The sequence below is a fragment of the Pinus tabuliformis genome, chromosome 6 (genome assembly GCF_031772625.1).
Source record: "Pinus tabuliformis cultivar Carrire ecotype Pingquan chromosome 6, CPIR1, whole genome shotgun sequence".
Lineage (NCBI taxonomy): Eukaryota > Viridiplantae > Streptophyta > Pinopsida > Pinales > Pinaceae > Pinus > Pinus tabuliformis.
In genome coordinates this window covers 584,231,620-584,257,488 of record NC_142292.1, presented here as the reverse complement: position 1 = coordinate 584,257,488, position 25,869 = coordinate 584,231,620, and the positions used below count along the sequence as shown (strand labels likewise).

General features: G+C 35.5%; 1 non-coding gene across 1 annotated transcript; it reads right to left on the bottom strand.

Moving 5' to 3' along the window:
- Nucleotides 1-16,397: 16,397 nt before the first annotated feature.
- Nucleotides 16,398-16,471, bottom strand: TRNAI-AAU (transfer RNA isoleucine (anticodon AAU)). Its single transcript has one exon. It is a non-coding gene; the product is annotated as a tRNA-Ile (tRNA).
- Nucleotides 16,472-25,869: the final 9,398 nt, after the last annotated feature.

Genomic DNA, 25,869 nt, shown 5'->3' with positions numbered 1-25,869 from the left:
ATTCCACTTCCTCAATTACAATTGGTCTTTCTGTAGGAGAAAGAGAAGAGTCTCTTCCTGGTTCAAATTCAATAGAAGGTGTAGGAGAGTCAACTCTTGGCTCTTGAATTCCAGGAATTCTAGGACTAGGAGTGTCGGTTGGAGATAAGGGAGGTGTCTCTTGTCTATCCCTTGAAGCAGATGGACTTGTAAAAATTGAACTTCGAGCTCTAGCTAAAAACCTTCCCCTAGAATCTCTAGCTCTATGCATGTCATTTTTTATTATTTTCTTCAAGTCAAGTTAATAGTTCTTTTTCTGATCTTCCAGTTCACTCTAGGTGCAAGAAGAGAGCATACTCAAGAAACTACTAAATCAATAACTTTCTTTTTTCTGATCCTCCAGATCACCTTGCAGTGCAAGAGGAGAGCATACTTTGATAGGTTATCAACTTCTTTCCTTGAAATTTTTATGTTTTTTTTTCTAAGAATATGGCTACTTAATTTCACTTCCCCGGCAACGGCACCAAAATGTTTAGTCAATTTAGTGTTTCTAAATTGATGTCATTAATTGTCAACCCGGGGCTCGTAAGCTGATGAAGTGAAGGTGTACTATATGTACTTAAGCAACCTCTTAGATCTTTTTGTCGTTTGGGGGTGTTGTTTGTGGTCAATTTATCTTCCTAAGATGGAATGGAGTTTTTATAAACAGATGAGTGAGTGTGTGTTATAGGTGATTTCTAACTACCTTCTAAACTGCAAAGAAAAAGCTTGAAAGAAATAAATAACTTGAAATGAACTGAAAGCAAAGAACCACTTTCTAATGGCACTAGACACCATTCATGTCGCTGCAAATAAAAGGTAAGAAAATCACTTTAAAAACCAATGATAATGTTTATCTCTTCCTAACTCTCTGCTTCCAACATATGGTACTATGTAAAACACGATTAGGAAGTAGTTAGAGATGAGTTTAAAAAGTGATCAAAAATGAGAAAAATCTACTTTAAATACTAGTTATAATGTTCAGCTCTTCCTAACTCTCTGCTTCCAACATATGGTACTATGTAAAGCACGATTAGAAAGTAGTTAAAGATTAGTCTAAAAAGTACTCAAAGCCAGCTGTAATTTATTAGTATTCTGATCTCTAAAAGATGAACAATTTATAATAAAGAGACCATCAATGTGTTAGCAGACAACTTTGAGAAACTAAACTAGAAATCAGCTATGAAAATAAAGTAAAGGCAACAACTTTGAATCTGTCAACTGAAAATACCATCAGATATTAAGCAAATACACAAAGACAAAACAATCCCAGGTTAAAAACCTGCAAAAAGAATACTGATCAGTTTAAAATGAATGTTGGAAATAAAATGACATGAAATCAAACTATTATACATGATAAAAGAAATAAAGATTGCTGAAAGCATGAAAATGAAACCAAACACTATGTAAACTGGCTGTCATAGATGGGGGCCCTCCATCCACGCAGCCAACTTAGAAGATCAGCTACGAAAAGGTGAACATAACAGTCTTCTTTTAAAGAAACAGCATGTCAAAAATACAGTGAAAAGTGTTGTAGGAACAACCTTCTTAAAACAGAGTTTTTATACAAAATCAGCGCAGCAATTACAATAATCCCAAAAGCTAATCTTCAAGCGTTGGCACACGCTTATTTATAAGCACAGAGGCAACTACTCTCTGCGTGTATTAAGCAACTACAGCCTAACCTATTAACTACGCAGCAACACGCAGTCATAGCTAACTAGCTTGTGCAGCAAACACGTAGGTAAATCCGTGCACTTTTAAGGGAAACAGTCATCATGGGAGACAAATCTATGCTTGGATCCTGTCTTTAGCTGTCCTCGTGGCATGGAAGAGGTGCCAGCTACAGTTCTGTGTCCCAACTGCTCACGACTCCTGTGCCACCGTTCAGAACTTGACCGTTTGACCGAGGGAATACCTGCGTTGACCAATGGCATACGTGACTGGTTTGGCTCAACCAATAGCATACAATCCATGTGTACATCCAACCTAGCATGCCCATGTGGTTCGTTCCTTGAGAAGACACGTGGAGCATATCAAACAACAAAAAGGCTGTGGAATCTCTGAACAGCTGCGGAATTGCTGAACAGCTGCGGAAACTCTGTTTATATGTCAAAAATCTAAATCAATAGTAAAACATAAGCAAAGTTAACTAATTATGCTTAGAGACATCAAATGTAATGATCTGGGCGGAAAATAGAGAAAAAGAGAGGGATGAGTGAAGGAAAGCTGTAGGTAATGATGGATAATCAAGTGCAAGTTAGAGGCTCTACAGGTGGCGATGGCAATGAGTCGTGGTACTTTGTACCCATGCAAGTTTTATGGTTTCATATTATCTTCATATGCTCACATACGCTAGGTACAATGCTCCCCCACTTTCGATGTTTTCTCATCCAAGCCTTGCTGAAAGAAACGTCTAAGACCAGGGAGCCTCCTTATCCTCAAGGAAATCCACGTCAATGTTTTCATATTTTTTTTACATAGTGCATCCTTTGGGCCGATATTTGAACTCGTGGTGATTCTTCCCTCTTCGACGCTATAGAGCCTAGATTTTCCAGTTATTTTGTTCAATTGTACGGCCTTGGTGTGTGGGGTATGGTTCCTGTTAGCCTTGTTGGCATTTGGCCCAAAAATGGATCCAAAACACTCCCAAAGTCTTCAAAATTTGCTTGATTATCATCCAAAGATCGAAACAATCACATGCCAAGAGCCCTTGGATGGGCGGAAAAGCACTATCGGGAGGCTAAAACACTCAAAAATAGTAAAAAACCATGTATTGAAGGCATACACAGTCCAACGCATAGCAGTCGTCAGATTTGGCCAATCAATGGCCTAGATCTAAGTGGAAAATCGCAATCGGCCAGCACAGAGGACTTAATTTTGGGCGGAAGACACCCTCGATCAACAATCTCTGATGATCGGATCGGCGGGTCGCAATTGGTGGAGGTAAGCAGGCGAAGTATGCACAAATCGAGTGGAACTTGCGATTGCGATCAACGATACAATGTGGATCGTCGACCAAGTGCGCAGATCGACAACCCACATCGCATCGCAGGATCACTATCATAGATAACTAAGGAGCGCTAACCATGGGCTCGAGGCATGAGTGATATGCGATTGCGATCAGATCACATTTCTATATCACAGCGGAGCAGCACCATGGGGCGGGGCCTATGCACAGGTATATGTTCGACCCGATGAACTGGACTCGATGGTGTTCTGAATAATATTTCATAAAATTTGAAATCCGCAGAAAGGCCTTTTTCAATGCATTTTCACAGTTTGAGACGTATTTCAAAGACATACAAATGGAACCCTGGAGCAGCTCTGATGTGATAAGACTCAGACCCAGAGGGGTTCAGGAATGAAAATATATAACTTTTCAGGTCCGTCAAAGCCAATTTTTCATGGTTTTTAGTGTTTTTTAACACATTCCAAAAATACAAAGGGGGGATGGTAATAGGCCACTAGCGACTTGCGATAGTGACCCAGAGGGTGGACCCGATAGAGGAATAGGCCATGATTAAGGACTTTTTAAGTACGAAATGAATAGAGATGGGCGGGATTTCTCACAGTTGCAGTGTTTTCTATTTAGAACAAAAAAGAGTCATTGTTCACATTTAAAAGGATAACAGAGGCCTGAAGACCCATTCTATCACAAACAGAGGTTGACAAACAGTTGCAGGGAGACAGAGGCCGAAAGGTGATCATGGAGCATCACGGCACGATGTAGTCCGAAACGGAAACATCATGGAGCATCGACAGCGCAACTCAGCCAAACAAACAGAACGATCATGGAGCATCGCTTGCACGAGTGAGCTCCTAGACAGCACAACAAATTAGCAGAATGCGGTTACTCTTCTGTCAGAAGAAGAAACCTCCGAACCTATGCTTGCCTAGTCAGGGCATCAAACAGTTAACAAGATAGAGGGATAGATTAAGACCTCTCAAGCCTCAGAAGGCTCGAGAGCATTTTAAACAGGCTTATAAATATTTGTAAGATTGGAATAACAATGGTTCAACTTCTGGAGACTGTGGATATTCGGTTCCTTGCAGCGTCTCATCTTCATTCTAGTAATACAAGCTTCTTTTGTTGTTATATGTTCAATATCCATTTCTCTTATGTTCTAAGCTTGCACTTGGATAGTTTATTCATGTTTTCTTCTGTGTCTAATGCCAAATAACTATCATCTTATCTCTAAATTGATAAATTAGATTTGCAAGCTTCATTTACTTCCTGTAGCTAGCCATTCATATATGTTTATGTATGTATCTGTCGGTACAGTCAGTATTCTCCATCTATCCATTGAATCTATAAACTATTGAGCATTAGTGGTCTAAAGCCTTGTCAATTTGAGGGTTTTCATGCATGTCTGGAGTGAAAATAGAATTGAAATGGTTATTTGGCTTGATCCAAACCTTCATCCATTCCAATAGTTCCGAGAACAATATTGAAGATTATATGTTACCAGGCATCTCTGAGCTACAACCTAGTAGAGCTTCCTGGAGCGATAACAGTACCCTGGTAATTTTTCAACTTCATTTTAATAGTTTCATTGTCACTATTTCATCAATATCTCACAAAGTCCTATTGTACCTTCTTGGCTGCAATGTGCGATTGATTTTTTTCTATTTTTGTTATAGCCATAAATTTCTCCTCTGGTAGTCTCATGTAGATTACAAAACCCTTGTTGTGTGTCGAGTTTTCGTATATTGTCCTCCTTTACTATTTCTATTAATTGTCTGTAGTGTCAAGGTTTTCTGCGATTTCTCTCAGCTATCCAGAATGTTTTCTAATATCAAAGGTTTTGGGGTGATCTCTTTACGATATGGAGGCCTGACTCTACAGGGGGTGTCAATCCTAATTTCGTTTGCCTATCTATCCAAAAGTGTGTTTACAAAGTGGGGCTTGTCCCCAGTTCTCTATATTGAGATTCTTGGTGACGATATCGTTCTCTTTTCAAACCCACAATATTTGTATTCTCTGAATTTTCTCCCGGGTCTTGGTAACTGTTTGGACGATACCGCTCTTTATATTGTGAGTCTTGGTGACAATATCGTTCTCTTTTCAAACCCTCCATACTTGTATTCTTTGAATTTTCTCCTAAGTCTTGGTATTTGTATTCTTCTGTTTCATGTATTCCTCCATGCAACAATGCCACCTCGCCAGAGAATGGTTAGTTGCATACAAGGAAGTTCCAGGACTACTACTCAACCTAGGTGTCTATGTGGGTGGACTTCTGTGGCATCTCTTTTTGAGTCAATACCTCTAGAAGTTTGTCAGGAGATTCAAAAGTTGGAATCTCAGGAATTTGGGGAAAGACCTTACTTTTCAAATTCTGAAATTGGGAATCAGGAACTCAAGTGGATTCCTGACCCTGGTAGACTCAAGAAGAAAAAATTTTACTTCTTACACTTAGTTGCAAGCTATCAACAACTCGACTCCTTACTCTGCTTGGTCATCCATGATAAACAGGTGGATCATTATCGACTTTTTGCAGGAGAGGGAGACTTGAAAGGTCCGCTCAGAAGCATTCGGTATTTCTTAGATGATATTATAGTATGCCTTCAGAGGGTCGAGAGGTATGTTGTCTTAGAGTCATATTATGACTCAAGAAACATCTCAGATGTTACTGCTATCATTGACACTCCTTTGGTCCACAATGATCCTCCTCTCAACTTGGTCCCTCCAGTGAATGGAGACCCAATGTCTCTAGTGGTTATTTCAGATTAGCTTTCCTTGCTCATTGCCTTGTATTTTTTGATCGTCAGCTCCAACATCGATAGTTTACGAAAACCATTGCTATACAAATCCAACAATAGTTTTTCATTTTTGGCCTTGCCAACTCTATGGTTACCTCCAACAATTTATATGGTTCTTTGTTTTTTGCAATTTTGTTGCACTTTTCATTCATGAGAGAGAAATCTACAGTGTAATTTTTGGATAAGAAGATTCAAAGAGAACATATGTAATGTAACTGTAATGATAGAGCCAGTTGTTAGAACATAATTTCTCTCTGATTAGCTAATAGTTGCTATCGATAGAGATGCTAAGCACTTACATATAATTTGGTTTGTAGCCATGTATATTTTGATAACATCCTTTGATTAATGAAAATTTTGTGCCAATTTACAAAAAAACCAATTGTAGAAATTGTAAATATGGTTTCCTTATTCCATAATTTTAAAGAGGGAGATATGAATGATAACCTAATAGAATAAGCATCAAAGGAAGAAATAAATGTTGTTGAATCCTTTTGAAAGGAAAAAAATCTCAATCTATATGTTTGGTCTATTAACTTTTAGACGAGATTTTGTGATTTTATAGAAGAAAAATGGTTAAATGTTATGGATGAATCAGTGGTTAGTAGATAAAATTATAGATTCCATCAACTCTATTGTCATAGCATTGATCATTAAAAAAGATGAGAATACACCCTTTCAAGAGTTTAGATCAATCTCTATTTTCAACGATTTGTACAAGATTATCACCAAGATTATTACTAGAAGATTTAAGGGTTTGTTATCTAACTCCATCTCATTGTCCGAGCAACTTAGTTTTCTTAGAAATAAATTGATTCATGATGAAACCGGAGTTGCCTAAGAATCCTTTCACTCAATTAAGCCAAAGAGATGTGAGCTAGTGTGATTAATCTAGATCTTTCCAAAGTATAGGATCATATAAGTTGTTGTATATCCAATTGATTCTTATTCAATTCAGTATAGAGTCTCTGTTGTATATTGGGTAATGGGATGCCTTACCTCCTTATCTTTATTTATCCTTATAAAAATTTCATCATCAAAATATTTTAAGCTTCTAAAGGAGTTAGATAGGGGTTTCCCTTATCTCCCTTGTTGTTCTTAGTAGTAGTTGAAGATTTGAGTAAGGTATTATTTAATTTCCAAAGAAGTGGATGTGGTATTAAGGTAGCAAAGTTGCTTTCCAGAATTCTTCTTCTTCTTGTCAATGATGTTTTCTTGTTTAGTAATGACACTATACTAGGAGTCGTGAAATTCAAGGAAATACTTGTATTGTATTGTAAAACCACCGATATGCAAATAAATGAAAAAATAAAATAAAAGTCCTTGGCTACCTTCAATATGACTACTCAAGGGCAAGAAAAGATAATCACTAGACTATTTGGCTTTCAATGCATCGAATTTGGTGAAGGATTGAATTATTTTGGGTTTATGTTAAATCCCAATGATTATGGATATTGACATTGGATATGGTTGCACCAAAAAGTGGGAGAAACAGTTACAACTTGGTGCAAAAAAGTATTGTCTATAGGTGGTAGATTGATCTTTTTCAAATCAATTCCTGAAGCAATACCGGTCAATTGGCTCTCTATGTCATATATATAAGTTCGAATGTTGGATAATATTATAAAAAAGTGTTCTCACTTGGTATGGGCTAGTAGGAAGAATAAAGATTGGATTCCTCTAGTTAATTGGAAGGAAATAATGAAACCCAGGGCAACTAGGGGATAAGGATTAAAAAATGTTCATCACTTTGGTAAAGCACTAGCAACCAAAAGATTATGGAGGCTTATTATTATGAAGATATGCAACATAATGTTATTCAAAGTACATATATCTATCCTTTAACCTATGATGAATGGATTTGGTTTTAGGATAAATCAATCTTCAATGTTCCAATTATCTTTAAATACGTTTTCCAAACTTTTCCCATTATTGAAATTTAGCTAGTATGGAGAGTGGATGCTTGAAAGAAGAGGAGACTAGTAGTGATTTTTAGGTTAGATGTACAGGAATGTACCATCTCCCTCAACATATTATAAAATATTTAAATGATCGTGGAAACTTAATGCTAGATCACTAATTACAAATGCAATTAATGCTACAATTTTCTCAGAAGGTCCATTCAATGCAATGGCATTGTAATTAGAATGGCAGGATGTAGAATCTTGGGATGAATACATTAGGATATTGGTTTAGAGTTCCATTGCATTAAGACAAGAGGAAGACATACAAGTCTGATAAGAAACCCTACTATAGGTAAACTCATAGAAAGACTAGGATACAAGGTGATAGTTATTGAAGGGATAACATATTCTCCTTGGGGGTGGGAAAATATTTAGAAAGTAAAATCTCCATTGATGTTTATAACTTTTTATATAATTAGATTTAGCAAACAAACCTTTTATATGGAGAATATTTTAAATAAGGGCAAGGAAAGGACTTTGGAATGTGTTTCTTCATAAGAATATAGAGGAAACAATTTATCATTTACTAGTACAATGTGATTATGCAAAGTAAGTTCAGAGTGTCATTTTTCCCTTAATTAGAGGGCATGGATGTTTATAATAGGATTCCCTACTTAATTGTATGAATTCTTGGTTTGGTAACATATCTCTTAAGATTCACATTATATATTTCCCTTTGATTAAATTGACGATTATTGGGTTGGAAAGAAATTATATTATTTTTAAGACAAACAATTCCCTCCCTTTTAGGTGTATCATCCAATAAAGTTTTTATATGAAATAGTTAAGCTCACTCCAAAGGATATAGTACCAAGGAAAATAGGCACTCTTATTGTTGATAAAGCACATTTTGAGGTTTTCTTTGATGATAAATGTAAAAGAACCTTAGGCTTATTTTCGGTAAGGGAAGATATTTATGTTAAAAAGTTCATAAGATAGAGTTTTTCAAAGATGTTTTTTTAGATATAAATAACATGGATGAGTGGAAGACATTAATTATTTTATTAAATCCAAAAAAGAATATGTGGTTAGGACTCTCCAAACTAAATATTTAATGGATGATAAGAAAATAGGCTTGCACAATATTCTTTGGATGTCATTGTTTAATTACATCGATAGGTGTTTTATTGTGAGGGTCTTATTTCCGAAACTGTAGATATTCATTGTCTTCGACACAATATCTAACATGTGTCCACCTAATTATGAACAAAGTGTTACCACCAAGCTTCGTCGACGTCATCGAAGGATGAGACTTGCCATGGAATGGTGAGATGTAAGGTCAAATCTGGGAAAATGAAAGAATGACACATATGGGATTTTTTAAATTTGAAGTTTGATTTTGTTTTGCGCATTTAAGTTTGGATTGGTATAACTAACTAGTCGCACATATGAACCAAGAAGTTTGACCGAACATGCAAGAGGGGAAGCTAAAGTTGACTAGTAAAAAAGGAGAAAATATCTCTGCCAAGTCTAACAGTTGCTAGCACGAATAAGATGAGACCAAGGGCATGCATACCCACCATCAAAATTACTAACTGATGTCTGAAATCTGGGAAGCTAATCCCCAGAGACAACTGATGAGGTGAAGCCAATCACAACAACTAGATCTCGATCAAATGCATCACATAATCCATAAATGGTAGCAACTAGATGTGATGCAATGTGATGTGTTTGATCCAGTAGCTGAAGGTTTGATGATCCATTTCACAATGTACAGTAGTTGAATAATTTGGGTCTAAAACAAAAGAAATGACTTTAAAGCAACAGTGTGAGACCATAATGCAACAAAAAACTTGCACTTGAAGGTTGAGTTAGCCATTTGGATGGTGTTTGGAAAGAATGTGTGAGGCAACTTCAACAGGTAAGAGAGGAAAATGAAGAGAAAATTCACAAGGTCATGACCAAAAAGGCCATAGAATGGGACAAAATGAATTTTGATCTTGATGGAATAATAGTTGAATTGGAGCTGCTACTACCTAAGGAAAAAGCATAGCATAATACAATGGATCATTCTCTGCAAGAAAGTTCAAAGTTAAGGGAAATACATGAAGCCAAAAATCAAGCTGAGACTGAGATCAAAGTTCTTCAGGTGAATCTTGAATCATTAGAAAGTGAAAATACTTCCATCAAATACAAAATTCATTCTTCATTCACTTAATAAGGAAATGGACTCGATATTGATGAAAGGGACATATGCAAGAAAGTTGCAGAGTAGCGAACAAACAACATTCAAAAACTGTTAAAAAAAACTGCTAAGTTGGAGGGAGAGTGCCAGAGACTAAGGGGTCTAGTGCGCAAAAGGTTTCCAGGGCCTGCTTCACTGGCTCAAATGAAACTTGAAGTAGAGACAACTGGAAAGGAAGTTGGGGAAGTGAAATTTAGGAAGTCTTTTGGTAGGGGGTGCCACTTCACCTATTTCTTCTACAGAGTTATCAAATGATAGTCACAGGGAACATGCTCATAAAGAGATTGAATATCTTATGAATGCCAGTTAGCAATTAGAATCCTTTATGAGACAACGACAAAAACCTACTCTCGAGTTACATTTAGAAGGATCAAGAAGTGGGAGTACAAGCAATCCACCAAGCATTCAACCTTAATTTCTGAAGATGGGAATGATGGTGATCCTAGTGCAGAGTCATGGGCCTCAACACTGATTGCAGAACTATATCAGTTTAGAAAAGAAAAAGTTTATGGAAAATTCAAAAAGCTTGGTGATGCACCCAAGGTTGACTTGATGGATGATTTTCTTCAGATGAAGAAATTGGCCTTCGTGCCTTCTGTTAGATTCAGAGAGACAAGAATAGAAAAATAAGATATATTGAATGAGAAGAATGTTGTAGGAGGTTTAAGTTCTTCATCTGTTCAAGAAGAGAAGGCTTCCTTGGAAGATACTCCTGCACAAAGAGAGTTGGAGCTTCTAGCCACCAATCGAAATGCTTTGATTTGGTAAAAAAAACTAACTTCTTTGCAAGAAAAAATGACTGCTTTGCAAGCTAAAAATGTTTTGAATGAATCTGCTTTAGTTAGTCTTCAGGATAAGCTTGATGTAATCCTCCATACTGAAGCTGAGGGTATAGACTTGCACAAGGTATTGAAGGATGTAAGAAATCCAACAGTAGTTGATGAAAGTGGAACTGATCCTTATGTTTGCAGTAAACCTTTAATGAATGTAGAATCAACTTTTCTTTCTGATTCTGGAAGTAAAATTCGTGTTATTGAGGTAGAGTTGGCAATTTTTATTTCCAATGTTGTCAACGTCATACAATGTATAAATCAACAACCTAGAAATACATAGCTCAGAGCTTCTAAAGTTCATAGGGTCGATGCTAGAATTTTGGAGTTTGTTGAACTAGTGAATCGATTTCTACTTGGAAAAAAAAATTGTACAGTTAATTACTAAACTAATTACTTTCCTATCCCTATAACACAATCTAGTTTAGTTTGCAAAATAATTGGTCTAGTAAAGATAGTCTTTCGGGACAAGAAATTAATAATAGCGTTCAATTTCCCTTGTTGAATGGTAATTTTCACATAATTAGGAAGCTTAATAGCATTCAAGTTGAAAAAGCAACATTGGAATCTGAGTTGAAGACCCTTGTACACATATATGCAGATTTAGAGGAGGAGTTTATCCAATTGAATATGCATAAAATAATCTAGAGAATATCCTGGCTAAAACATAACTCTGAAGCTTAATAGAATTCAAGTTGAAAAAGAAGCATTGGAATCTGAGTTGAAGACCCATGTACACAAATATTCAGATTTAAAGTAGTAGTTTATGCAATTGAAGACCAATAAAGATAATCTAGATAATATCCTGGCTAAAACATAATTCATAAGCTTGATAGAATTCAAGTTGAAAAAGCAGCATTGGAATCTGAGTTGAAGACCCATGTACACATATATGCATATTTAGAGTATTTTATGCAATTGAAGCCCATAAATATAATCTAGAGAATATCTTGGCTAAAACCAGAGAGAAACTTGAGCACACACAAGGCCAACTCACTAAGTCTGAACAAATGGTGGCAAACTTGCAAGTGCAGCTTGCTTCTGCACAGTAATCAAAGCAGTCATTAGAGTATGAATTAGGAGCTATGGCTTCACATAAATCAGATATAGAGAAGGATCTTGTGTGATTGGAGACCAAACATACTAATCTAGAAACTGCACTGGTTGCAACCAAAGAGAAACTTGAACACATGCAAGACCAACTTACGGAGCCTTAGCAAATGGTGAAAGACCTGGAAGAGCAACTTGCTTCTACACTGGAATCAAAACAATTATTTTTATTTTTATATAAAATAGATCAAAGTAACAAGATACGTACCAAAAAAATCTATGGACAACCTCCCTGACCTGGGATTGGTCTTGTTCCATCATATGCCCAATTCTTCTCTCCAATTCTATCAAGAATACCAATCAACCAAAGCCTCTTTGTCTTTCCTGTATTAAAAACATGGAAGATAAATATGATAAAGGTTGTATATGTCTCCCACACTCAGATCTTTTCTAAATAAACCATTATTCATCACCCAATCTAGCCTTTCCTCACCTACTCAATTTGGAAAAAACGCAAAAATTATGTATAATCGAAAAACAAAAACCAAAAAAGTTTAGTTGTTGAAATTCGAAGGCATTGCCCTCATAGGACTATTTTAAGCCATTATTGTGAGTCCTTGGAATTCGAATTAGTTTACCAGTATGAAAGTATAATTTTAAGCTATTACTGTAAGTCCTTGGAATTCGAATTAGTTTACCAGTATGAAAGTAGAAAAGGAAGTCTCCATTAAGAGACATAGGAAGCAACATAGATTGAGGGTCCAAGGTTGTGAAACTCAGTTCCATATGGCCAAGTTTTCAAATCCTTCTTGCTCTCCTTGACTTTTGACTTGGCGTCGGTCCTGGTTGAAGCCACGTAACACCAAGGAACTGCATTTTAAAGATTTGTCCTGCCATGGACCATGAGATTCCACAGTTGCAAATGATTGCAACCTTAGAAATGCATAGAGAATCATCATAACACAACCATTTCCAGCCATATTTTACTGTGTAACTTAGACTTGCATGAGTAGTGCTGAAACAAAATGAAGCTCTAATTGAAAGTTCATCGTTGAATGGAGTTGGGTATGGAAATTTTTTATGGTAGGTTCCTTCTGTGACATCTATGTCATTTGATGTGTGAGTTGTGGTACTCATTCGTAAGCTCGATTTGGCCGTTTATGGTATTAGTTAATGTGAGTATAATATATTTTCTAGTATTATATTTTGTAGTATTTTTATATTAATTTGATTTATTTGTGAAAACAATGTATTTTTTATTTACTATATAGGTTATTAATGGAAATTTTAATTGGGTGATTTGAGTTTATTTAGTGTATGAGATTTATTTATTAATTTAATAGAACAGATTTGTGAGTGGTAAGTATTTAGGTTTTGATGTAGTTAAGGCTTCAATCATTCTATATATCAAAGTTTTTATAGTGCATTTTTTACTTTTGATATATAAATGAGGAGAGTGTGGTGGGCATTTTGCCATGTTTTGATTCTAGCATGCATTGTTGTTGCAATCTTCTATTTCCACTTGGTATGCTAAGTCCAATTGGTATGTTAAGTCACATGCATTAAGCAACACACACCTTGTTGTCATCTAAGAGATAATTGTCCTACAATTGATAGATAGCATCAAATGTATCCACACACAAGGGGAATATAAACTATACTCAGAAAAGGAACATAGAGTATGAATTCAACTAGTAAAAACAAGAAAAGAAGGAAAATTAAACGAACATAACTCACTTGTATGAATTTTTTATTCTTCAACTTGACTTACTACCTATGCTTCCAATGATGGCATTGTAAATTGGGATATACAACAAGCAAGTAAGGAGGCCATTTATTGTTATTACAAAGGCACCCCAACTTCAATTCGGTTCCACTAATTTAGCTCGTTGTATGGTCTTTTCCTTACACTATGATGAGAGTGCTTCTTTTATGTTCTAAGAAGCTCATTATATAAGTTATGTCCTTATCCACATTTCATATTTTTGTTACATCTATTATAAGACAAAAAATGTGCCTACAATCCTTAGGGCCAAGAGATATTTTTTCTAATTTGTGCTTACCCATTGCTCATTGCTACACATGGGAAATGATGCACATATATCCCTTCAAACAGAAAGATTCATAAGTAGTGTATGCATGGATTCACTAAAGCAAGAGTTTCTTTTTGTGTTATGAGTGCCAATAAATAGAGAAAAGTGTCGATGGAAGGTAAGCCAAGTCTCTCTTCAATCCAAAAGATGTTGTCAAGTTACCACTTATTTGGCAAGCCAAGTTAGTTGAGCCTAGCTAGAAAAATGAATAAACCTTTGATACAATGAATTATTCTTGGTTTGAATTTTATGATGAGTTGCAACTTGCTTCAAAGAGTCATTTAGGGACATGTGAATTTTTTCTGAGGGTGTAAAAACCAAGATGCATCATTTCTCTTCAAACCTCTCTTGTTTATTTGCCTTCTAGCAAATAGTTTTTATTCTTTATTTGGCTTTTAACATCCATTGTTTGATTCCAAAAGAGATAGAATGAAGGAGGGCGACAAAGAGAATGATGTACTCAACAAAATTTAATTCTCAAAAAGCTCTACCATTGTATTTGCAAAAATGATGTTTCACACAACCGCGTTCAAAGCAAGATTAAAATATTATGAATTGTAATAATCTATATAAATTTAGTTTATTATTATTATTATTTAATTTAAATATCTTATTGCACCCTTTGCACAATATAATGCCATGTGGATAACTGCCTCACATATTTTATCCACCATTTTTGGATATTGTTGAGATATTCAGGCATGATTATTAAATATTTGTGTAGTGATTTTTCATTTCTAGGCTTTGCAAGAAAACCATCCAAAATTAAAATCTTTAAAAATAGTTCATACTTGGGTAAATAACATATTGTAAATGTGTAGACATCTCAATTTATTAGCTCCTTCCAAAGCAAGACTATAAGATTCGATTTTCCTATTAACCATTGTTAATTTAGTATTGACTAATGCAAGTTATAATGTTTTATGTAATTTTTTCTAGAGCATAATTCCTAACTTGAGTGGTAAGAACTAAGTTGCCCTGCAACACTTGTTTTAAATGAATTTTTACTTTTACATTCAATACATTTACATATAATCAAAATTTAACCTCTTCCTCTTCGGTGTTCCCTTCCCCTGGTTCGAGGGTATGCTCGTTGTTATGATTATGACAATTCATAGCACTTCGAATAATGGAGGTACTATTATCCATTAGTTCTGGTGAAATGGTAAGGTTATTATATCCTCCATTGGATATGGCAAGCAACATTAGCTACTTTCACAGAGAAAGTTATGTCTATTCCTTACCGATTTGTAATCCTGGAGCGAATCATCAACGACTAGGAGAATGAGGTCGCGGGTGATGTCAGTTCTATCCTCCCATCCCCCAACTTCAATTTCAAATCAACAATTAGGTCAAGTTCCCCTACTTTAAGCAACATACCTTCATTTTGTAGATGCAAGATCAATATTAGAACCAACAACAACAAAGCTAGCAACAAGGAGCTCTTGTCGATACATGGGGGCATGTTTCTCGTCATCGATATATGGCCCTTTTTATAAAATGACATCCCACATAGTCGAGCCCCTTGACACACTAGACCTTTGAAGAGGTACCCGACCTCTGAACTTGTTCAACCAATGAATCTCCAACCTCCAATGATACATTAGAAACCCTTCTATTTCAAATGTTATTGTATATATATTCAAAGGGTAAAAACACCTAAAACACTATCAGTGTGCCCTTTGCACCTCTTAGTGTAAATGCTAGTCATACTAAATTGGAAGATTTAGTGGAGCACAACTTTTCTATCATAAATTTTGTTCATATTTACATAGAAGCAAATTACAAATAAGGAAAATGAAAATATTGAAATTAATGAAGGTTTCTTGAGTTGTATAAGTCAACTTTCCCAAACCAATAATCTTGAGACCATTAGATCTAGTATAACCTCATTTTATAAAATGAAAATGTTGAAATTAATGAAGGTTCCTTGAGTTGTATAAGTCAACTTTCCCAAACTAATAATCTTGAGACCATTAGATCTAGTATAACCTCATTTTATAAAATCTTCTTGTTCCTTTTTAAATCTCTAAATCTAGGTTTTTATAAACAAACTTGGGTGAACACTAAACAATATTTAGAGGTATTTTCCCTCTTCTTCATGTCCAAACATTTTATTTTTTTTAAATTTGGGTAATTCCATAATAGAAAATAAAACCTTCTCGTATACTAAGGCGAGTGTCATCAAAGACAGCACAGCAACATTTTATTAAATTTGGGTAAATTCAATAATGGAAAATAAAATTACGAAGTGCGACCTTCTCGTAGACTAAGACAAGTGTCATCAATGACAGCACAGCGAAGAACAGTGTTAGTGCACACAGGCAATGTCCTGTTCAGGTTTCGAACCTGCGACCTTCGCGGAGACAAAGGCAACTGTCATCAACGAGCAATACTGGTCAACAGAAAATGGCCTATGCAGTTCTCGAACCGGCGACCTTTCCGGAGACAAAGGCAACTGTCATCAACGAGAAAAATAATAGTCATTAGAGAATGGCCTATGCAGGTCTCGAACCTGCGACCTTCGCGTTATTAGCACGACGCTCTAACCAACTGAGCTAATAGGCCAGATATTTTATAATTTTGTTAACCTCTCAATATAATTGAGATACTAATAATATTTTCTTTTAATTCAAAAGTGAAGTGAATTGAATGTACAGCCGTTCTATTATTGAGGATTTACAGCCTTTCGATATTTCCATATGGGTGCTGTAGTCGATATTTCTCGGAGCTTAAAAATATTGGCAGCCGAGAATTAAAATTTCTTTGTTACAGTTATTATAAACTTTGACATATTATATAGGTGTTTTTTAAGACATTTAAAAATATTTTTTATTAATAAAATTTATTTTCATAATAATAATCATTTAATTTTAAGGTTATAATTAAGTTAGATATTAAATGTATTAGATTTTTTTAGGATAACTGATTTATTTTAGTCCAAGGATTTGACTACTAGAATTTGTGAATGTGTATATATTTTATTTCTGGATTTCAATTTATGACTTTTTAAAAAAACACGTACTCTTAACCATCAAACCCATTATTATAAAGATATTATAATAAAATATATATATATATTTCACTCTAGTAGATAATTTATTAATTGAAAAATCTATCTATCCATATTTTCTTATATGAGCACAACAACCCTCAAAGTAAAATATACTTTGATAAGAAATTTTGAATATAAAACTAGTCAAATTTTACCATTAATAAAAGACATATTCAAAATGCAATGTGATGTAATTTCCTAAAGACAAATCCAGAGAGCTCTTGCACATTACTTTGTTGAATGTTTTAGAGTGACACACTCTAAAATGACCAAATTAATTTAGGATGGTTCACACATCACACTCTAGCGTAATGAGTTTTTATTTCAAAAAGTTTGTAGAGCAACTAAAGAATATTTTATTTTTGTTTTTGTCACCTTTTCAAAATAACTTTTTAATATCATTTCAAATTTGATAAGTAACATTGATGGGAGCTAAAGAGCACAGCCCTAGAAAATTGGGAGTGCTTAGAGGATTGATTTTATGAATGTCACGTACCATACTGGATTTAGCCACTACCGTCCTTACTATGCCATTTTATTTTGAGCTTCTAAACTATGGGTTGCCAATCTTCTTTCTTATGATGCTTTAGGGAAATTGGGATTCTTAGATATTAGAAAGATGACCATTTAATGGTCTATGGAAAATTCTACTACTCGAGTAATTTAATTTACGATAGAGAGCGGGTGTTCCATCCATAAACATGATTTTTTTTTTAATTAAACCTTTGGAAATATACATGTAAATATCTAAAATTGATTTGAATTTATTAGGAATTGTTACAGAGACAACCTCAAGAAGGAGGGTATCATTCACAAGTTGTGTATGGTTGATCTTTTTGACTTCTTAAGTTATTAACACTCTTAATAATTGATGACTCTCCCATATGGTGATTATGTAAAAAATCAATGGTTATCTTTAGAGAATATTTATATCAAGTCCTTAGGAATCAAAATCTATCTAGATCTATAATAATTTGTACTTTGGATAACCCAATGCTTGCTCAAAAATAGGATTTAGTTGGGATAAGGGGTTGGATTTTAGAACACGGTGTCCACATTTTGTTCAATCTCTCACGTTGGGATTACTAGTATAGCTAGCAAGTTGAATATGTTAGAAATCAGTTTCCCTTTCTAGCTCCACCAAGGATCAAATGGTACTTTGATTTGCCTACACAAGGCTCCTCACTTGACATTTAAGCTCTAAGAATCATGTGGATGGGGACTCAAAAGAAGGTTATATTCTATTAAGCAATGGTACTTGAAGAAGTTGTTAGAAAAATATCTTTGAATATAATTGGCAATCTAGAAAGATCTTTGGAGTGGGGAGTGCATCCCTAAGTTTTTGTTATTTTATTAGGTATTAGTGCACAAAAAAATATTAATCATTGATAATTCATAGAGGTAAGGAATTCAAGGATCCTCAAGTGTCCCTTTTACTTGGAGGAGACAACTCAACATATATTTGTGGAATGTGATTTCACCCATCAAGTGCATTGCAACATCTAGAACAAATAGTCTCTTTCTATAGAATTAGAGAACTACGTTTCTAACTTGGCCAACAACATAGCTATCCTAGAATTTGATTAATAAGTAATGCGTAGAATGAATATGAAAAATGCGATAGAATGACATGTGCAATGAAAACTAAAATATTACTAGCCTATATCCATCTTAATTCTGGATCTACCAAGCATCGATAGGGATTAAATCTCTTTTCACTCTAAAAGAGGTTGCAGCTCAAGAGAGAGATTTGATCCTTCTCGGCACTTGGTAGATCTAGAGTTAAGATGGATCTAGGTTGGTTTAATTATTAGCCTTCAAATAGGCCACATTAGATAATAATACCATAGGAAAAAACATGGATTAAAAATACCATGGGAAAAACCATGGGCTAGAGTTCAAAAATGTTAAATAAGACATTACGAGATTTGATCCTTCTCGGCACTTGGTAGATCCAGAGTTAAGATGGATCTAGGCTAGTTTAATTATTAGCCTTTAAATAGGCCACATTAGAGAATAATATCATGAGAATAAACATGGATTAAAAATACCATGGGAAAAACCATGAGCTAGAGTCCGAAAATGTTAAATAAGACATTACAACATCTCTACCATGGCTAGAGAATTTATGTTTTTTATTTTATTTTATTTTTTAATTTAATTTATTTTGTTTTATTTTAACTAAAATATTAAACGTTACAACATTTTTACCATATCAAACTAGAAAATACTTCTCAACACAATAAAATATTATAAACTAAATATTAAAATTTTAAATTTTAAATATAAATTATTTAATAAAAAATAATAATAATAATATCCATTTTTAAGGTCACGGCCAAGCCAGACACCAAATTTGTGTATGAGACCCCCTTGTTTGTGGGACAAGGGACCCACCTCCACATAGGGATTTGATTGCTAAGTCTACAAAAGCATACATACTCTACCCCTCTGGAAACCTGTGACCTCTTAGAAGGAAACACATATTCTTAACCATATAAAAATATCAATGTGATTCCATATTAATGAAAATAGTGTGATCTATTCTACGTAATTATAGTGTAATCTATTCTACGTAATTATGGAAACAAAGTGAATTTATTCAAAGGCATTAAAAACTAAAATTGTATTCTACAACAGATATTTAATTAACTCCGATTAAATTTTACCATCGTATATACAAGTGTTCAAAAAAAACTCCACTTAAATGTGTTACCGTGAAACAGAGCAGCGAGAAGAGTTTGGAGATGATGAATGACCTAGATGAAGCGTTCAAAGATCGCAAAGCGAGATGAGAATGGAATTGTAGGGCCGTTACACGGCCGTCTCTTAGTGGATAATTTCAGTCTGAAGTTCTGTCTTACGTGGCTCAATGCTGGCTCGATATTGGTAGAGCCGTGGGCATCCTCTTGCTAATTCTTTACACGTTCACATCACAAAACTCTCACGTCTCTTGGGCTTTCGCTATACTTAGGAGGAGTTTACTATGTAGATTTGGAGTATTTCTCGATCTTGGTGAAACCAATCTCAGGGGATTTTTCTGGTTTGCAGTGTACAAATTCAAATCTCATCTCTTTTTTGTGATGAGGATACAAGAGAAGGTGTAAATCCTTTATGGATGTTTTCATCTTATTAGTGGAGGTCTAAAACTTCAAGATCGAAAACCCTTCAGAGAATATGACATAACCAAGGATACCATGTTTCACATTGTAGCAAGGATTTGAGGTGGAGCCAGGGGGCAAGGTTCATCTTCCTCAACCTCACCTATATCCTTTAAGGATGTTTCAAAACCACGATTTTTTCGCAAACCATAAATATCTCTCTAGACCTACATTCATGCCGGAACAAACAACAGAAACCCCTTCTCTTGAAGTAGATAATGTTGCTTGCAAATCCGTAGCCACAAATTATGAATGGAAAGTGATTATATGTAGTTTCAATGGTTTCTGGAGTACATCATCAACTCTTCGTGAGTCGGTACACCAAAAATGGTCTCAAGATGTTAGGATACAGTGCTTCTCAAAAGGAATTTTTATTGTGCCTTTTCGCAAGTTAGAGGACTGACAAAAGGCTTTTGATTAAGGACCATGGTTTTGGGGTCAATTCAACCTCTCCTTTCAATCTTGGTTTCTAGATTTTAATCCTCTCTCTATATCGACTCTAGTAACTCTAGTATGGGTAAGGCTCCCCAATTTTCCTATCCATATGACACATGCAACTATCTTAGAAGGTGTTGGAAACTTAATAGGTCACTTCATTAAAATCAACTCTTATAGGATCGTAAAAGGAATTATTACATATGTTCATATATGTGTCAAAGTGGGCCTCAGTAAAGGATTTCCAAAAAAAATCTTCCTCAAATAGAGAGGTAGGGTTTATTCATAACTAATGGATTATGAAAATATGTTTTTTAACTATAGGATTTTCCAGCAACCCAACTACCTATACAATGCATGCCCATATTCACAAGGTTCCTCTTTGCTCCTGAATGCCAAGAAGAAGAATCATGGATGGAAAGATCCAAAAGGACCCAAAGGTTCCAAGTGTGGGACTTGTCAGCGTCCCAACCACCTACAAAATGCATGCCCATATTCACAAGGTTCCTCTTCGCACCTGAATGCCAAGAAGAAATATTGCAAATGGAAAGATCTAAAATGACCCAAAGGTTCCAAGTTCCCTACGGCTCATGAGATATATACCTCACATAATCAAAGGTCACCCGATGCCAATATTGTTCCTCCGGACTTAGCTTAGACTCATGATATGCCATCTCAACCCTCAGGAGAGGAAGCTCACCCTTTGATCAATATGGCACAAGATTTAACCATGATTTTGGTACCTTCAAATAATGGGGAAAAAACACCCACTAATCATATCACTTAGATAGTGACAAGGAAACAACAAATATTCTAGAGCACTCGACAAAGGAAACATCTCAAGGAAATGAAGTTGTTGTCTCAACTCCATCTATTTTTTACAGTCCCTCGGGATGGATAGATGTCTGGAAGAAGAAAGGCAAAAGAGAAAAACCAATGTACAATCCTAAAACATAAATCCACGAAGGAAGAAAATGTAACGTTGTGTAATGTGCTTAGGGGAAGATTGATGTAATTTGATGTTCAAAGATAATACAAATTGATTCACAAAAAAAACATGTACATTAATGAATGTTTAACAATAATAAGCATTTTAATTAATAATCATAAATATTCAATAATTCGTATGATAAGCTTATTCTTCACATGGTTGGAATTTTTTTTCAAATTCTCCCAATTAGAAAAAAGGAAAAAGAAATAAAAATAAAAGAGATAACAATTCAAACAAAAAGTCATAATGAAATAAATATTCAGAGTTGTCTACATAAAAGTAATTTATGTAATGTTTAAATTCAAAATAATTTTTGCAGATGCTACAAGGCATGGGGCAGAGGTTTAAAACATGAGATTTTGGAGTTAATATAAAAAATAAAAACAAATATTTAACAACAAAATTTATTTATGTATTTTATGAAAAAATAAAAATATGATCTCTTAAGAAAACTAAGAAACCAGGTAATCCCTAAAAGATAGGATTAAGGAAAATAGTGCTGACATAAAACATGAAAGGATTAAGAACTTAGCCATTGTTGAACATGCGAAGAACAGAAAGCATCATGTTAGCTTGGAAAATACCAAAATCGTTACTAAAGAAAATCGCTATTACAATTGACGAATAAGGTAATTCCTAGAAATAAAAAAACACCCTAATAATATTAATAGGGATATCAGTGGCCTTGAGATTTGGTGACCCTTATTAACACTAATAATGATAAGAAATAATCCTCCTTTTTGACCTCCCTTTTTCCTTTGTCTTACTCCCTCCCTTATCTGTCATGCAGAAAGAGTCAATTTTGCGGACAAAACCGACCTCCCTAGAAAACAAGGCTTTTTCTAGTGACAAACAAAACAATCAAGCACTATCTTTCCCTAAATATGCATTTAAAATAAAAGCAACCAAGTGTTTAAGGCTTACCTTTAGTCCAACGCTTGTTTGTAGCAGCCAAACCTCTCCGATCCAGATGAGCTCCTTCTCCTTGAAGCCTGCATTCACTAACAAGAAAACGATTACATAGCACCTGAATAACTCATATAAGAAAACATATTCATCATAAAGACCAAGGAGTTTATGAAACAAATTATATATAACAACTTGTTGAGAAAAATGAACTTAATTGTATTAATTGGAAACAAAAGAAACCATTACAACCAGTGCCTTGGTGTTGTGCAGGTCCCTCCCAGGGTCCAGCAAGAGTTCTCCTTTACTTTGATCAGCTCACCCACTTCCAAATGAAGCTAAGAAATGATTGGAATCTCTCCTCTCAAGCTCTAGAAGGGAGTCCTAATTTCAGCAGCATCTACCCTTAGGAATGTTTAGCTTTCAACCTCCCCTCCCTCTGGCCCAATGCCTGTATTTATAGTGCTTTGGAGGAAGTTAATCAGGTCCACCATCAATGGGATAAGCCCCTCTTTCAATGGGATAGCTCCCCTCTTGATGGGATAAGTTCCTCTTTCATTGGGATGCATGAACCATCTGGAGGCGCTCAATCCACGTCAAACCATCTTCTAGAATGCTCTAGATTCGACCACAAGTAACTTTTTTGAAGTAAAACTTGCGCCTTTTGACCTTTACAGGAGTACGCACCCACCCCTTTACAGATACAACGTACAAGTACGCAGGTATTATGAACTTGAGGTGCGTACATGCAGGTAAGGGTAAGAGAAACTGCGTAACGAGAGTTATATTGACTTTTTTAAAACTTTCTCTCTTTCTTGGAGTTTGACATGAGGAGCAGAGGTATAAGACTTGCCAAGGAGGACAGTATGACAATTGATGGAGCCATACTGCCTGCAAATAGTCATGGTGACAAATTTTAGTGTAACAGATTGCCCCCTAAAGTGCGAAGCCTGTAGTAGATTAGGGTTTCATATCATCTAGGAAGGGTGAAGCACTTTATCATTTTAAGGATTATCTTGTGGAGAGCCCGGTCGGAACCTGCAAATATTCAACACAAAATACATATATGAGATCATATCATCGCTGAGGTAGGCATTCCCATACTCAGATCAAAAACTTTAACTAACAAACTAACTACTGCTTTGATATAGGAATGATTTCGCAGTACATCATACTCATAGACACATGTAGACACAGTATGGACGCAACCATATATTTATGATTAGTCTACTATATAATGAATACAAAACTCCTCGCAGCCTGGATGGTGGAAACTAGATCCAGGGTCTTCATCTCTACTTCCCGAAATAGTACGATTCTATCCATGCGAATAAATGAGTTGATGTCGAACATGGTAGAAACCACTTGATTACCAGTCAATGATGTAAACTGTTAACAAGTGTGAGAGAGACCACCAGTGATGTCAATGGTTCTCAAAGTACCCAGTACAATCCATGAGATTTGAGTAGATGTGTTGATGTCGAACATGTCACAGAATCCTTCGATCGAAAGTCAATGATGTAAACTGTCGTCAAAGGCGAGAAACCTGCCATTGAGGCATGCATATCTCAAGGTACTGACGATTTCTAGGTCATCTTTCTAGATAATGTGCTGATGTCGATAGAAAGCGACCCGTTGCAGGCAAGCCCACAACACGAAATCATAGATCAAGTTGAAGAAATGTAGCTATAAGGACTGACTCAGGGATGGTCAAGATGGATGACAGATATTTTGTAGATGAATGGTTTATTTGCAGTGACCTCTTGAACACATAACGACACAACAGATGGCTTGGTGACAAGTGACCCAAAGTTAATACCCAGAAACCGGTTGAAGACTTTCAATGTGGTTTGATCAACTGTTAGGCAAAAGATTTCCCAACCCAGGTGAATGAAAAGTGTCGTGTTCAAGAGTGGTGATAAGGTTTTTTTGAGACAAAGGATAACAAATAGGCTCATTTTTCTCTCTTTTCCCCCACCATTTATGGCAAGTACCTCTTTATTTTTTACAAGCTTGAGGAGGATAACATTTGCTTGATTATAAGCTCATCCTTTGGATGAGTCCAACTTAGTTTAGATTCGAACCCTAAGAAGGAGTCGTTCGTTCCTGTTTGTAATCGAACAAGTCCTTTACTGTGAAATTTTAACGACCAGTATAGGAGAAACTCGGCGTTTTTCAATTTTAGAGAGTCTGAAAAACTTAAGAAGACTCCAGGGTTGACCTTTTTCGTAAATTTGTGTCTCCTAAGCCCGAAAAAGTATAAAATAATACTTGAGAGAACCGCTTGATCTTTATGACCAAGGAGTACTTTCATGATTAGTGTCTTTGATCTGAAAAGTAAAAAGCGATCAAGGACACGTCGTTTTATTTCCAATATCGAATTTTAAATGACAAAAATCCGACAATCTTTTCATGTTTTTACGGTCAGAAAAGGGCTATAAGAGGACCGTCTTTTAATTTCGTTTTAACGAGTGTAAAAGAAACGCTCGCCAATCTTTTCATGTTTTAGGAGTAAGAAAAGGGCTTAAAGATGACTCTGATGTTTTTGTTTGTAAAAAATGACAATTTTCCCTTAAAATCCTTTATCCTGCACAAAAACCAACACATTACTCATACCTGTTGAAGATAGATAAAAATACTTTGAAAAATACCTTTTCATGGTGAAAAATAAACAAATTTACCATTTATTTACCCAAAAAACCTATAAAAAGGGCTTTTACCAATTCATTTTTACCATTTTACTGTTGAGGAGAGAAAAAAGAGCTTTTGGCAAGAAACTTCCCGTGGACATTGCGGAGAATCTGACCGTCGAAATCGAACGCCGTCTCTTTTAGGTATTCTACAACATCCTCCTCTTCAATTTCATCCGTTTAGAATTCGTTTTTAGGCCCTAGATTTTATTTTTTGGAGGTTTTGGGGTTTGAAGAACCGCCTCTCGGGGTACGCAGGTGCCACACTAGGGACCCGCGTACCCCGACATTTTCTCAGTTGGGAAAATGTCGGGAGTATGCACTTTGCCTTAAGGGAACCTGCGTACCCACGCTCTGTTCCTAAAGGCGGGGTGCCTACTCCGCGCAACAAGTTTTTAAACCCCAAATCCTCCAAAATGGACCAAAAACTTTTGATTTTATGGAATCTAATGGATGTTTTCTGGTGTGTAGATTGTTCACCATGCTTGATTGGCGCGAGAGAGAGCATGAAGATGTTGATTTGGCCGCCATTAATCATCAACCGTCAATTGATGCTTTGAAGGCATGCGACCTTTATAAATACTGGGCCATACCTGGCATGAGGGCCCAAGTGAGATTTCTAGAATGGCTGGTAGAAAGATGGAATGTTCAGGACCAGTGTTTTTATATTGGAGGGCACCAGCTCGAGATGGAGCCCGCAGATATCTACTTTCTCACTGGTTTGCCCA